This window comes from Neopsephotus bourkii, unplaced genomic scaffold (assembly GCF_033783945.1).
Source record: "Neopsephotus bourkii isolate Nb327-2 ecotype Australia unplaced genomic scaffold, CSIRO-AGI_Nbou_v1 NB_1600, whole genome shotgun sequence".
In the NCBI taxonomy this organism is placed as follows: domain Eukaryota; kingdom Metazoa; phylum Chordata; class Aves; order Psittaciformes; family Psittacidae; genus Neopsephotus; species Neopsephotus bourkii.
The window spans coordinates 5,439,722-5,454,804 of NW_026902076.1; the positions used below are offsets into that span (position 1 = coordinate 5,439,722).

Consider the following 15,083-nt stretch of genomic DNA (forward strand, 5'->3'; position numbering starts at 1 on the left):
ACACAAGGCAAACACCTACTGGGTGCCTCAAGTGGGCCCTGCTCATAGAGGCAGAAAAATTGCTGGCAGTATGGCATTCAGTTTCCACAGCCTTCAAGCTGGAACTGGGAGAACTGGTGTCTGGCCTGGATTCTTTGCTGATGCACACAAGCACCTAAGTGCTCATGCAGATCAAGCTTTACATCCCTCCTGGCCTCAGTTCTCCATACAGCATCTTCCCAGCACCCTGCAGGCTAATGTGAAGCATTTGACAGTGAGTGGGACCTGTAAGTCACTCTCATAGACAGGTACAACCATTGTCATTGCAGGCACTACAAGAGGAAATGAAAGAAAAACATAGCCACATTCCCTTGGACTTCAAAAAGAAGCAAATCTCAATCCAGCCTCTTTAGTGAAGACTACAAGCTGGAGGACTCCACAACAAGAGTCAAAAAAGCATCCTAAGAAAAGGGAAGCCACAGCTCCTGCTGCCCTGTCACACTCCCAGGACTGTGCCATTCTTTTTTGGTCCCCCACTACAGTGTTTTAATGTTTTTACTGCTTTCTTTTCTACTTTCTTTCATGGTCCCCTCGAGTTTCAGTCAAAGTTGCATTTCCCCACTTCTCGTTCTCCCCAGCCCCTTGCATTCCTGGAAGGAAAACAAGGACAGATGGAGCTGGCTGGCCGTAAAAAGCTGTTCTCACAATGAAAGCAGTGCTTTCCAATAAAACATAAGCAGTCTGGCTGCACTGCCTCTGCTTTGCTTCCCTGCTTTAGGGCACATCTGCAGAGATACAGCAGCCTCAGATGGGTGACATAAATAATAAAGAATCATTCTTAATAATCAAGCAAATTCAGCCTTGCCAAAAAAGAAGCTGATACACACATTCCAGCTACTGTGCACTTACAAAGATGTTGATCTTGGGAGCATCCCTCCCACCGGAGCTGGTGACTGAACCAAACCCAGGTTTGATTTTTCCCTTAATTGACTTGTTTATTGCCAAATTCCAAAACACACACCAAAAAAAAAGCACTTTTCAAATGTGATTTATGACGTGACTCTAAGTAAGTACATGCATGCACACATAAAACCACACAGGCCTGTCGTTCCAGCTGCATGAGAAAAGCAGCAACAGGAACTCTCACTGCATAATAAACACTACCTGAGCAAGCCCTTTTCTTTGTCTGTGAAGGCTTGGAGCCAGATCTCTGGGGAGGGAGGCATAACTGCATCACCTCATTGGCTTCTTTCAAGTTGTGAAATGATGCGCTTTTTTGTGTCATTTTGAAATCATTCCCTTAAATACAGGCACGTGCATAAAATGCAACTATTAGCCTTTGGACAGTTTAAACTAGGTCATCCCTGCATGTCCATATAGTTTAACAGCCCTAAGTCTTTCTAAGCATCTCTTCCCATCATCAGAGAAAGGCTACTAAATTTTCATTTTAAAGGGCAGAAGAAAAGCTATTAATCTTCAACCCACGTTAGTTTAACAAAACTGTCATTAAAACAAAGCTGTGTATTCTTGTCCCAAAGCACCAGTCATTGTCCAAAATGCTCTCACAGCTATTTGCAGAGCAGAGGCTCTTGCGTCACTCTTGTAAAATCACTATGTAAGCCGCTCAGAAGTAAAACAGGGTTTTCAGCAAGAACAGAAGTCGTTTGCTGTAACTTGTATGCTCTGAATCATGAGCAAAACATTTTGAGTTCCAAGACATGCTCCATGGTAAAGTCTGGTCCAACAAAGGTGATGTGAGCAGGGTGAAAGGGTCCTGCAGCCCCTGCTCAGCTCTGTAAGGGAGCTCACAATTGCCTTTCGAGAGGTCCCTGATCTGAGTTTTACCCCAACTCCTGCTCTCCTCCCCAGGCCCGTAGAAGTTCAGATATTTTTAGCTATTTGCCATGAGTGAAGGAATGTCTTTTCCTCAGTTACCTCATTCATAAGGGCAATTCTGCCAAGACAAACAGGTCCTAAGTGTGATTACGCTGACTCCAGCCAGGGGAGAGAGCTCACACCACATTAATGTGCACGCTCGAATCATAAGTACCTGGAATTATTAGTATTTATGGTCCATGAAATTACGTTCCTGACTTCCTCACCTGGCCACACAGATAGGAAGGGAAGAGGATTTTAGATCCTTCCTGCCCTTATGCAGCTGAGCACCTCTGAAAGTGAGTGAGCAGTCCAGAAAGCTCCAAGATGAGTGTGGGGTCATCCTGGGGTGCTCCCTGAACTGGGGCCTTTTCAAGAACACATGCCAAAAGGAAAGCCAATTGGCCAATAACAACTCAATTTCTTGCCTGGGGAAATCTGTTCTACCCCAGGCTTGCTTCGTTAATCACACACTTACTTCCATATGCCTTTACTCTCATCTCATCAGAGCCATCCAATAAGCAGAGAGCAATTAACACCCTTGGGAGCAAAGGGACCAAGGACTTAATGAATAACCCCTACATAAAACTCTTGTGCCTCAAACACCAACTAATTAACTCTCAAAAACATCTTCTATGCTGTAAAACCAGCATAGCATATTTACCTTTCACAACTGACAAAGCTAAACCACAAAGTTAATTGATTTGCCCAAGGTCACGAAGGCAAATCAGTGTCTGAGTAAACTAAATCAAGCTGCTTACTTCTCTGCCCCACAACTGCCTATGTGATCCCAGGCCTGAAGGACCTCTATGCTGGCGGAAAAAGCTTCTCTGCTTCATAGAACTTTCAACAAGCCTACTCAAGGTGTTCAGACACAATTTTACCTGCAGACACCACCTAAATACTGATGGTAACTACTTGGAGGTCAGAGCTTAGGCACTTCAACCATGTCACACAGGGGAATGTAGATATTAAAGAAAATCTATTTACCTAACACTTTACCTATTTATCTAAAAAAGTCTAGCAGACCCTCAGAAACATAAGAAAAGCTAGTTCAGTGCAGGGACAGAACTTTTCTCATGTTATTCACCGTTAGCAAATGTACAGAATTCTCCAATCCATAGGGAATTAGTATATAAACAAGCCTAAGAAGATGGGAAAATACATATGCAGCCACTCAGAGTCCTGCTTTATCTGTTTTGGACACTGCCACAGGATTACCAAACAACGTTCTGCCACAACCTCAGAGCTGGTCTGCACTGCATGGGTTGTTACACTGCAAGCACTTGCTGGCTTTTCACTAATGTGAATTGTAAGACAGGTGACTAAGGGCAAAAAGACAATTACATCCATCCCCTCAAAGGGATGTGCATTTGTTGCAGTGTGTCTCGTGCACAGCATGTATCATCCTCTCAGTGGCAGCAAACACAGGACCAACAACAACAAAAAGGCTTAATCCCTTTCCAGGGAATTCTTGTCTGCAAAATCCTCCTTATGAAAGACAGATGTGAACCTGCCAGTCCAGCCAGATGCAGAAAGCCCTGGTAAATGCAGGAATGAATGTTCTCGCACACAGAATTGGCAAGAAATAATGGGGAGATTCAAACAATGAAAGAAGTAATCATTTCAATATGACAAGCTGGATCCGAGAATGATTTCAGGCCATGGACATAGAAATCAAAGACCAGCATCTACAGCAATCCCAAAGGAAAACAAACCCTTCCCTTCCCCAGAAAGTAAAGTTATAAGCCAAGGTGAAGTGAATTGAGGCTGAGGAAGGGAATGATCCCTATTCAGCGAGGCACACTGCAATAATCAGAGTGCACACGTTACCAGAGATGTAATTTAAAGCAGAGATCAAATTCTACAAAGCAAGACAAAAAATAAAAGTAATAGTAAAGGAATGCTATGAGCAACAGGAAACCCCAGCACTGACAAGGCTCTGCTGAACACTACAAAAACCATACAGCACAAGCCACACCTGAGAGGACCTTTCATATTGCACAAATATTCAATCCCCCTGCCAGACCCTGCATGCAGGAATTTTCTTTGCTTTTTATTAGCTACGATCAAAATCTGACATCTAATGAAAGCTCCAAGTCTCTCTAACCAGCCGGAATAAGAAAGATGCTAGCACAATCCCCTGGATTATGGCAAAACCCAGGAAAGTTTGGGAGGTCTGAGTCTTACCTTAGACTCCTGGCAGCAAAGTGTAGCAGCACCACATCTGCTTGTCCCATCAAAGAAAATGCCCAAGCCCACTTTCAAGGTGATGTCAACAGCAGCATCCCAAATTGAAAAATTCACCATTGTTTGGAAATCCAGAGCACCTGGCTAAAATCAGCGAGATGGCAAATGGCAGCTCAGCAGAGCTCAGTTCATTGCTGGACACCATGGACATCACACAGATGCATCAACCCCTGAATCACTCATTGACAGATGGGAAACTTCCCGCTCTCAAAAATGCATGCGGATGTGATGACAAGCCTGAAAAATGAATCAGGGTGGAGAACTCCAAACCCAAAGCAGTGCCCTCTTCATCCACTAAATGTCACAAACCTGCTCACCAGCTGTGCACAGGTAGGAGATGCGGGTTGTACTCAGTAACAGTGTTCTCAGCATTCATGTCTTCTTTTTTTTTAACCAATTGAAATCATACCTCAATTCTCCTCTCAAACAGATTATTACTTCAATTACTTTCTTGCAAGCTTCTTTCATTTCATGTTGAAGTGTTCCCAAACTCCCTTTCCAATCAAAATAATAGTAATTAATTTAGAAAGCTTGATTCATAGGTGAGTTAGGTCCATTTACACCTCTCTGGTCAAACAGCTTTGACTTTAAAGTCTTTCTGTAAATCAGGATGACATTTTAGGGAGCGATACTACTATTAAGAAAATACAAAAAATATACAACATTGTTTGCTTTATCCACCACCTCAAAGTTGTTTTAGGGTAATGTGGCACTTCTACACTTGTCTCCTTTGTGTCAACTTTCACAGCTGGGGGTATATAATTCCTTCAGTCTTACAGCTGCTTTTCTCCTCAGAAAGATGCGAAACCTGTTTTTGCAAGATACAGGGATGATCTCACAAGTTTTTAATCACAAGCATTTCTGTTGTGGGTGACTGCAAGTGATGATTCAAACTATGTGAGTTCTGCTCCAATACAAGAGCATAAAAATGCAGCCGCTGCTGCCTGGAACACTGCCACTGCTTAGCAGAGCAGAAAGACACCACACGTTCCTGGGAAAAAACAAGAGGGAGTCATTTGTGTAGCACGTGAAAAGGTAGGCAAAGCTGGGGGATTTGCACATAGAAGAGATAGTGGTTCCAGCACCATCAGCCTGGGCATCAAGGCAATCCTGACTCATGCGATGACCCCCATTGAAGCCCTTCCCTAATGCTCTCTTCCACCTTTAACCCCTATGCATCCCACTGTTGAGACAAAAAAATCCAGGAGTTGGCTTGCTGCAACACTAGAGGCCCTAAGTATAGTGTAAAGTTAGCTTTTCCCAGCCAAGAGCATACATAAAAATAATACCTGTCCTCCCTTTTCAATGCAGGGGAGTCCCAGCCACACTCGTAGGCTGCCACTAGCTAAGGAGAAAAACACAGGCAGTTTCACATTGTTCCCCTCCTTCTGTAATTCTTGTCCATCTGCTATCAGTCCCCCATATTTATCACTGCAATCAAGTTATATATTTGAATATATATATCGACTATATCAACTTTCTGTCATTTGAAAATCTGTTTACAATACTTGTCTTCTCATTACCCTGTTTACTTTACAATCTTGATTTTATTGAAATGCCATTTTGGAATATTGATTTCACTCACATTGCAAATAAAAATGGGCTTTCTTGAAGAAAATTAAATATATATTTCATAGTCAACAGATAGGAAAATCTCTCCGAGTTGCTCTTGCATAGACAAATAATTGGCCTATTTAAGAGGGCTGTTGAATAACTCAGGAGACTAAAGGCTAAATGCTGGTGTGCTGGGGAGATTGCGGGTTCAAAATCTGCTCACAGCCCAGCATCATCAGACCCATTTATTCCGTTTGTGTTTCCAGTTTCCTCTGTTAAGACAATGAAAAGCTCTGCAGCCTGAAAAAGACAATGCAAACTTTCTGTTCCCTACTGTATCTATCACCATGCCACCAGTTCTGCAGGTCTCCCCATTAAGCTTTTGAAAAAGGTGGGTGAGTAGGACTGGACCTTCTCCAGCAGATGGAGGAGATAAATGACATTGGCACATTTTGTACGTAAACATTTGCCAGTTAACACTTTGTCAATGAGACGTGTGAAAAAACGCACACCTGTAATGGCTACGCAAACAGAGTACCTCATGCTGGGGCCAGGAACTCTATTTGCTGCGTAGTTTCTCCTTCCAAGCAGTAAACTACATGAATTAAAAAAGAAAAAAAGAAAAAAAAAAAAAGAAAAAAAGCTTTTTGGCAGGGATTAGCTATGACTTTACTGGGAAATTTATTCACAGAGTTTGGCTGGTGGAGTTGTAAATCCAGGTAAGTAGAGCAACCCTTTATTTGACAAGGAAGAAAAAAGGTATTATTATAAAGGATATAGACCATGTTCATGGCAAGGCTATGCACAATCACTAGAGATGGATCCATCTTTCTACCAGAGTAAAGCCCAAAAATCCTCTGCGCAACATGGTTCAAGTGCCTACTCAACCCACCATGGGGCTTATTATGACTGCTAAACCCAACGTATCACTCACTGCCCTACTACAGGGGGAAGTGTCAGTGTGTTCAAAGAGCTTTGCAAGCCCTTAAGGGCCTCCACATAGTGAGACTCCAGCTGTGACTCTTCATACCAACTAAAAGGACTGGAGGCATGATGAATCAAGATACACAACCAAAATAATTCCAAGTGAAGCAAGGATCCAGTGAGGTGGGAACTCCCCCTGCAAAGCTTCTCCCTGAAGGAGATAATTATCAGCTGCTGAGCTGCCTCTGCTGAAGGCTGTTTCTGCAGCATTAGCAGCCACTCATTGCTCATTGGTTGTTACTGTTCATCAGTTGGACAGTAAAACAGACAGTTTTGGGGGTTCTCATAGGGAGAATTACTTAGTTATAGCAGATAGAACATGGAGTTGGAAGGTACTGACCCACAGAGCACTGGAAAAGGATGGATGGATGCAGAAAGACTGTCCCCTACTATGGATGATAACATCCCTCTGCAACACTGTCTTTATTAAGCAAATCAACCAGATTGCTTTACATACCTTTAACAGACATGCAAACACGCCTCTCATGCATTCTGACTGGCCATCTTCAGCTCAGTTGCAAAACAGGAGTACCACAAGCATACAAAGCACTTTAGGCTGAGGACACAAGCAGGGGTTCAATCCCTAACCTAGTTCCCACACATGTTGGCAAACACCTAAACCTTAGAGGAGCATCCTCCTAGACCTTTTCCAATGCGCCGGTCAGGACAAATCTTAGTTTGAAGCCACCTGCAACATGACTAGACCTGCATGCTTCTTCTCAGAAGCTGAGGAGAAAGTCTCCTTTCCTCCAGCATCACAGTTTAGCCAATCCAAGCACATGCTCCCAGCATCATATGGTAGGAGAAGAGCTCCTCAGGCAGGTGTCATCCTTGGCCATGTTGCAGAGCTATCACCTGGCTCCTCCAAGCAGAATGCATGCCCAGACAGACTCATGGCAGAGAGTCTGCATGGAGACAGAAGTCACTCTTGGCCAGAGCTCAGCCCTCCACAGTAACACAGACGATAAGCAGAGCAATGGTGGCTGTGTCAGCTGCTTCTCCTCCATGTCTCGGCTCCAGGCAAGAGAGACTTCTCACAGACTTGCAAGAATTTTCTCTTTAGAGTCTCTGCTGAAACTAGCACAAAATCCCATTTAATGCAAGTTGGGAGGATGCACTTAGTGCAGCTGCCATCTACTGCAGTGCCCGAACAGCTCCCAGTTTCCAAAACACTGCTCTTCACAACCTGGTGGTGAAGCAGGGCACTGCTCCAAGTCTAATTTCACAAAACCCCATCTGAGATGGTCACCCACATGGTCAATCTGTGGCAGCCCAGGGACCTGGATATATATCACCAACAGGGTTGACACCAGCAACGAGGTGCAATTGGAAAGAACATTCCCATACAGGCTTTTGCTTAGAAAAACAAACAAACCCCACAACATCAGAACTGTTGCAGAAAGAAACAAGTCCTTGGAAACCTTGAGGCCAGAGTTTCAGACTCAAGGGAGTCTTTGACATCTGAGAAAATGGGACAACTCAAAATATGGAAGCAACCCAAATTTGCCACAAAGTGGTCTCTGCAACTTGCTGCAAAGCTGACAGACATCTGTATTTCTTCATGCTACTCCTGTGCTTAACAATACAAATAAATAAGTAGCTCTAGTTAACTGTGCCCTGAAAGAACAGCCATGTCATGTCATGTGGCAAGTCCCACAAGGTGTCCCCCAGGACTCTGGAGAGCCCCAAAAGGCTCAACTTCACCACCTGGGCTGAAGAACAAGCAGTCCCTTGTGGTCCCACAGCAGAGCTTATCTGTGGAGCACAGGGCTGCAGTGACAAAACGGCTTTAGCAAAGCCAAGCTGTCAGCTCAGCACAGCTAAACTCACAGCTGCAGGGTCAGCTCTCAGGGGATGAGATGGCAAGTGCTAAGATAGTATAGCCCTGTGAGACCTTATGGAATTACATCTGTCTGTCCCCTAGAGCAGGTGGACTGGAGTTAACAACTTCAGCCAAATCTCCAGCTCAATGTCTTATTAAAGTAAATCCCTACATAACACTACTGACTCATTACGGCACATGCCATTTGCTGCTTACAAGAGAGCCAAAGAAAGCTTCTACATAGGATGGACTTCCAGATGCAAAACTTGATGATAAGGAGTGGTGTCCCACTGTCCTGAGAGCAAAAGCATTATACAATCAGCCAAACACCAAGAGGAGAATTCAGAACTTTCTGAAGCAGTTCTTAATGTCACCACTGACCTTACCAACCCATCATTTCTCTCTTAAATTTGCTATAAGACGCAACACCTGTTCACCAAAACTGCTTTTGAAATGACATCTAGGCTATGTACATGAATTTTGATCTATACAATAGGGGGATCAGGAAACAGGTAGCCTATACTGTAGATAATTGTCTTTAAAGTGCTGTCATTGCAATGTTCACATTTGCTCCTAACCTATTTACAGGAAACCTTCAAATACAAAAAGTTATTAAATCCAGAACCAATAAATTATCTACAATGAAAAGGGAGAGGAGGCAACTCCTTTAATCTCCCAATAAAGTAACAAAGGAAACTGCATCATACCCATATGGGAAACCAATGTGGCCTGGCCAGACAGAGGCATTGGTGCGTTGGCATTAATGGCATTGCTTCCACAGATGCAGACAGACAGACACTAGCTGTAGAGGGCCAAGGTGAATGCCTAGATCCAGCTCCCCCTTGGCTGTCTGAGAGTCTTGACACAATTTTGTATCTGGTTATTATCTCATACAAAGCACATCAACCCCCTGGCCCTAACACATGGAGGGGAGTAAACTTTTCCACTCAGACACACTTCTAATGAGGTTCTCAAGCAATGTGGGAAAATGTTATCGTTCTCTTTTGCCAAGTGTAAAACCCCCCAACTTTACAAAGTGAGGCTGAGCTGGAAAACTACACTTAATTTTCAGGGCAATGTAAAAAAGAAATGAGAAGCAGCTTTTTGACTGAGTTTTGTATTATTTTATTTTTTTAGCACTGCAATCTTTTTTTTTTTCTCTTTTTTTCCTGATCCATTATCTTGTCAGTAGCAAAGCAGTTTATTTTCTGGCCTCCTTCCACAAGCTCTCTGGGTCAGATAGCGGTATTTGTTTAATGTAACAAATACGGTTGTCAACCAAAAAGAGGCAGATGTTTATCCCCAGAATGTTCCCTACATGAGCCCAACCCCCCTTTCACCAAGATTACTTCTGTCTGAATTAAGTGCATTTAAAAACCAGTCTGAAGTAACTACTCCAGAGACCAGCAAATAACTGTTACTTAGTGGAGAATGATATCCTCTAGCCTTTGTTCCTTGTGGCCATACACCTTGCCATTTACACTTCCCCAAAGCAAAGTACTGCCAAATCAGAGTTTCAGACTTGCTGTTCCCCTTATTGCTGTGTAAGAGGTTTTTCTATGCATCAGCACCCCTGAAGACTTAATGTATGGAGCGCCAGTAGACCATTAGTCTGGACCCAGCAGTAGTGACTCCCAAAAAGAAAGGAAAAGAAGAGCAGAAATCACCAGGAAGCTGCTCTCACAGCTGACTAAATGAAGGCAGATGATCTCCCACTGCCTGAGACCAAGCTCACAGCCAGTTACTACAGAGCCACCAAGAAGCAGTACCTATTGTTCATCTGAGCCCCGCAAAGCCCTGATACACCATCTGCTTTTGCTCCATCATACAATCTAACTGCAGTTTCATGCTCACCGGGGAGCATCCTACGGCCCAGACAGGCAAGACATTGCTACTCACTCTGTTGATACAAGGTCCAGTTTAAGGGAGCAGTTCCTCCTCTTGCCTGAATTGGACATTCCTAAGGATCTGCTGGAAAGCTGGGTGCAAGATCAAAGCCAAATGTATATCTAACCCTGAAGAAACAGAACGGACATTAACAGCCGTGACAGGAGTACCAAATTTCCGCAGCACCTAGCTATCAGCCTGCATGACCTGGCATGGCAGAGGTTAACTCACAGGGCCACAGAAGGGGGAAAAAACATTTTAAATTGGAGGCAGGAATATTTATCAGCTAAAAGAAAAACTTTCCTCTCCATTGGGATCTGCCTTGGTAAACACAGAAGACACAAATCAACCTAATCACCCATCCAACCCCTCACCCCACATCCAGCCAGCGTACAGAGCTGGTCCCCTTTGCTCGCTCCGGCAGGGCGCTCTGCAGCTTTCCTTCTCTGAAGTTTGCTTACATTACTGGCTCCCTTTGCTGATATTGGCAGCTTGCTCAAGCCTTTGCAAAACTATTTTTTCTTGGATATACTTAATCTATCTTATTTTTATCCCATCTGTGAGAAAAAACCAGCCACAGTGCAAACCGATCTGCTCAGCAATGCTGCCAGCTACACAGATCCCATGACCTCCTAAGCTAGATTGCTGCAATGTTTTCTGTTTATCTGGTGCTGCTCATGTGCATTCACGCATGTCCTATCCCTAATGCAGCATGCATTTGCAAGTTCTCTTAAAGGCCTCTATCAAGGTGAATTAACTGAGTCTCATGCATACTATGCTGCTGAGTGGGAACTTTCAGAGCTTTCTTTTTCCACATAAAGTTTTAAATAGGTTTAGACTGAAAACCTTCCTAAGGGATCTCATGTGTTCTTCATACACGGGTCCTGTCAATTAAGTTGGATGCACTCCCTCTACTACAGGGGTAGTTTCTCAGGGTGTTTCAAGCAAGGATACATGGACCACAAATGTCACATATGCAGCTTCAAAGGGATACAGGGCCAAGAAGAAAGACAGTAATAGCTGTACCCATGTCAGCTGCTTGCAATGGTGGAATTATCACTGCTGAGAAAGGTACCACTTGAAAAACAAAGGTCGATTGCCTGCTGTGATTGCAGTGGGAGTTAACTCAAGGGAAATCTATGGCTGCCATTATCCAGGAAGATGGACTGAATGGTTTCACTGGTCCTTTATTAGTTTTTTTATTTAGGTACTTATGAAAACAGCTGGGTTGGCCTACTTTGTGAGATGGGGGCCAGGAGGATGTGAGATGGTGCCTAGTGACGGCTGCTCCACCCAGGGCCATGCTGGATTGCCAAGTACTGGGAAAGTCTCCAGGACACAAGGAAGGAAGGACTGTTTCTCTCCCTCTGCCACCCCAGATAGCACTGTGTTGGTATTAAGCCTGTGATTTGGAGACACGAATGATATGTCATTATCACAGGGAGATCTGCAAAATCACTTCAAGCAGCTGTTTGTAAAGCCATGTGTGCAGAAATCCAAACATTTGTAAATCCATTCCAACCAACTGGAAATACGTGAGTCGGTGATTATCACAGGCATATATCCACAGTTTTTACAGGAAGGCAGCAAGACATCATCCCTTTTAAAACAATATTTTTAACCAAAATTTCCTGAAGGAAATAATTTTGTAAAACTAACTACTTGAGTATTTAAGTACTGACTCTCCCACTCTCCCCACTTATGAGTGAGGGAGGAGGGCACGAGATGTTCTTAGGGAGTACTGACAGGTCAAGCTATACTTTTATGCAACTTCAATTTTAAAAAAAAAGATAAACCTCATGGCCCAGCTTGCACAACATTTGAAAATTATTCCCATTTATACATAATTTAAAAAGGCCAAACTTTGAATATTTACCACTTTTTTATATTTTCCCCATTTTCTTTGCTGGCTCACTGGCCAGCACTGAAATGTACAGGTATAGGTATCTTCATTTCTTTGCAGACTGCTTCAGACTTAGAGAGGGAGGAGTGCTGCTCACAATGATGTTACTGGAGGTGCTCTCCTTAACATGTTGAGGACATGAGAGTCTTCTCAAATTACCATGAATCTTGGGCTTCCTCCACCTCTGGAGACACTGTAACTCCATAGTGTGCAATAGCACAGCATAGCCCTTAATGCTAAATTAATTCAAAAGAACCAGAGTACGTGGAGTTCTTGGGGAGGCCAATACAATTGCTGCATTTTAAGCTGTCCTGGAAAAATACAAAAGTGGCATTTTTCGGGGTTAATGTCTTTTCCTGCTGCTCATTTTGGCTAGAGGCATCCTCCTGTCTTTGCTGACTAGCATTCATCTCTTCCTTTCTGAAATGCAGGAGATAGAGGAGATGCCTCCTGTGAGATTGGGTGGGGAAGCAGTCATGATCCACAGGTGAAGGAGAGAAACATGAAAGATCTGGAATGCTCATTTAACTAAGGATTTCACTTAATCGAATTATCACCAAACTGCAAGCCATTTCTAACCACTAATCACCCACTGCCTGGAAACTATTTTGAACAAATGTAAATGTACAAAATCTGGTTGATGAAAGCCTTGAAATGTGGGTCTTGGGAAGTTTGTGAACTCTAACAACTGTAGAGAAACAAAAACACAGTTTCCTTTCCTAACTTTGATCCTATTCTAGAGGCAATAGGCAGGCACATGTAACAGATCTTTCCTTCCTCTCTGTTTTCTTGCCAAGGATACCATTTAAACTCTTTGGAAACAGCACTACAGCTACTCCATGCTGTCTATCCTCCAGCATGTATCAGATGTTATTTAAATATAAATAAACATAAATGCATGCTAGAATATTTTTACAGTGCCTCCTGGTAAACAGCAGCAGTAATGACCCTACGTTCAGACTGAAAGGGAAAATAAAGGTGAAGCCAAACAGAACAATTTGGTATCATCCTACAGTACCAGACTCTGCATAGTGACATAACAGATTAAATACTTAGAAGAAGGAATGAGGGATGACAGATGTTCCCCCACAAAAACTGCAGCCTGCCTTAGCATTGACTTCTTCTTTGTCCTTTAAACCTTACAGGAAAGATTTGTCACTGTATATTGTACCACAGCGGTGCACCACCTGAATCAACTACCCAGCCATGGACAAGGGGGAAAACTCACAGATATCCTCAAGCAGTCCATGTCCCTCCTGAGGACTTCTGAGGAGGCTTACTTCTCTAAGTCATATGCTTCAATGAGAACAAGAAGGTAGAATTTCCTTAAAAGCCATGGAGATTTTACGTTAGCTTTCCTTTACTATGAGTTTTTAATCTATAGGTCCTTATGGGCCAAAGTGATACTGTAGATTGAAATAGCAGGTTGTTTTCTGTAGACCCAAGTTCAAACCCTGATGGAAGTTCACATTTTACCTCTAACCTAGTCCCTACAGTCCTCATCACAAAATTTATGGTCAAAAGCAAGACCCCCAAGTTTGTAAATTCAGCACGAGAGAGGATGGAAGAGGCGATGTGGCTCTTCAGCTGCCTACCTTACAGCCAGCTCTTGAAACTATAACTGTCCAGAAATAAAATGTATGCAAATTCAGAAAATAAACAGGACTGAACCACAACACAGGCAAACTGCATCCACTCATCAATAAAGTAAGGGCATATATTGAGGAAACGGGAAATCTTTGTCTGAGTGCTTGTTTGGAATCTGCTTTTTCTTCCAGGGTCAACAAACCTTCCAGTTTCAAATGTTTGCATATATGCTTTGGGAATTAGCATGCTGTGAGGTCTCACCACAGATAGCATGTCTTTTCTCAAGTACAACAGAAAGTCATGGGGATTTTTTCCAACCTTCGCTCATTAATAACACAAAGTGGTCACACAGAGCTTTTCATTTTTCCAGCATGTTGCAAGCAAAAAGGAATGAAACCTCTGACAGATGGCTTCCAGGTAGCACTCCTGTTTCGCAGTTAGATAAGATAACCCTCCTACTGCCATGAATGTTGGACTGGTGGAGGACTCAGGTTTCTTAGCTCTTCCAGCTGCACTTAGACTTCCCCTCAGATCCACAGTGGTTCTACGAGGTACATTAGGTCCCAAAGAGCCACTGCAATAGGGTTATAATTTAGCATGCCTGCTTCAAGATGTGTTTTTGTGAAATAACTGTAGGCTGTCCAGGAAACATGGAAAAAAAAGTTAGGAGATTTTATGTCCACCTCTCAAGGTTCCCTCTCTTGAGCAGGTGGTTTGCCTCATATTCTTGCCTGCATTCCTGTATTTCCCAGAAAATACCTTTATTTTTGACTCCCCAGTTCAGGTTGTCTTTTGCTATTTGCTGTATGTTTTCACTTTATCTCTGAGCTGATCCTCTGCCAGGACAGGAAAAAATCAAAGGTGAAGAAAGCTCTTACGCTGTTTCTGTAACAGTGAGTTTAAAGTAGTGAATTTCTAATGAACAGTGGCTCAGGTGTGGGTGCTGGAACTTGACCATCTATGCTATTACGCAGCTATGTCACATGGTTTTAGTCCAAGCCAACTGGCTCCCACCCAGATAAGGGTCAGGAACCTGCATGGGAAAGATGAACCACTGGAGCATTCGGTGACCACAGACACAGGTGACTCAACCTTCCTAAAATTTCCCTCCAACATCCATTGTGGATGTCAAATATCAGCACTTCATCCGCAGCATCTGTCTCAGAGGGATAGGTGACAACTCATAGTTTGGTATCCATCTCCTCATATATGTTTGCAAAACATACTGCACAGTAGGGAACC

The 15,083-nt window shown here is 43.3% G+C and overlaps 1 protein-coding gene across 6 annotated transcripts in view; it reads right to left on the reverse strand.

Annotated features, from left to right (window-relative positions):
- Window positions 1-15,083, reverse strand: part of EVA1A (eva-1 homolog A, regulator of programmed cell death) — a 203,903-nt gene that overhangs the window by 41,278 nt on the left and 147,542 nt on the right. The window lies entirely within an intron of this gene.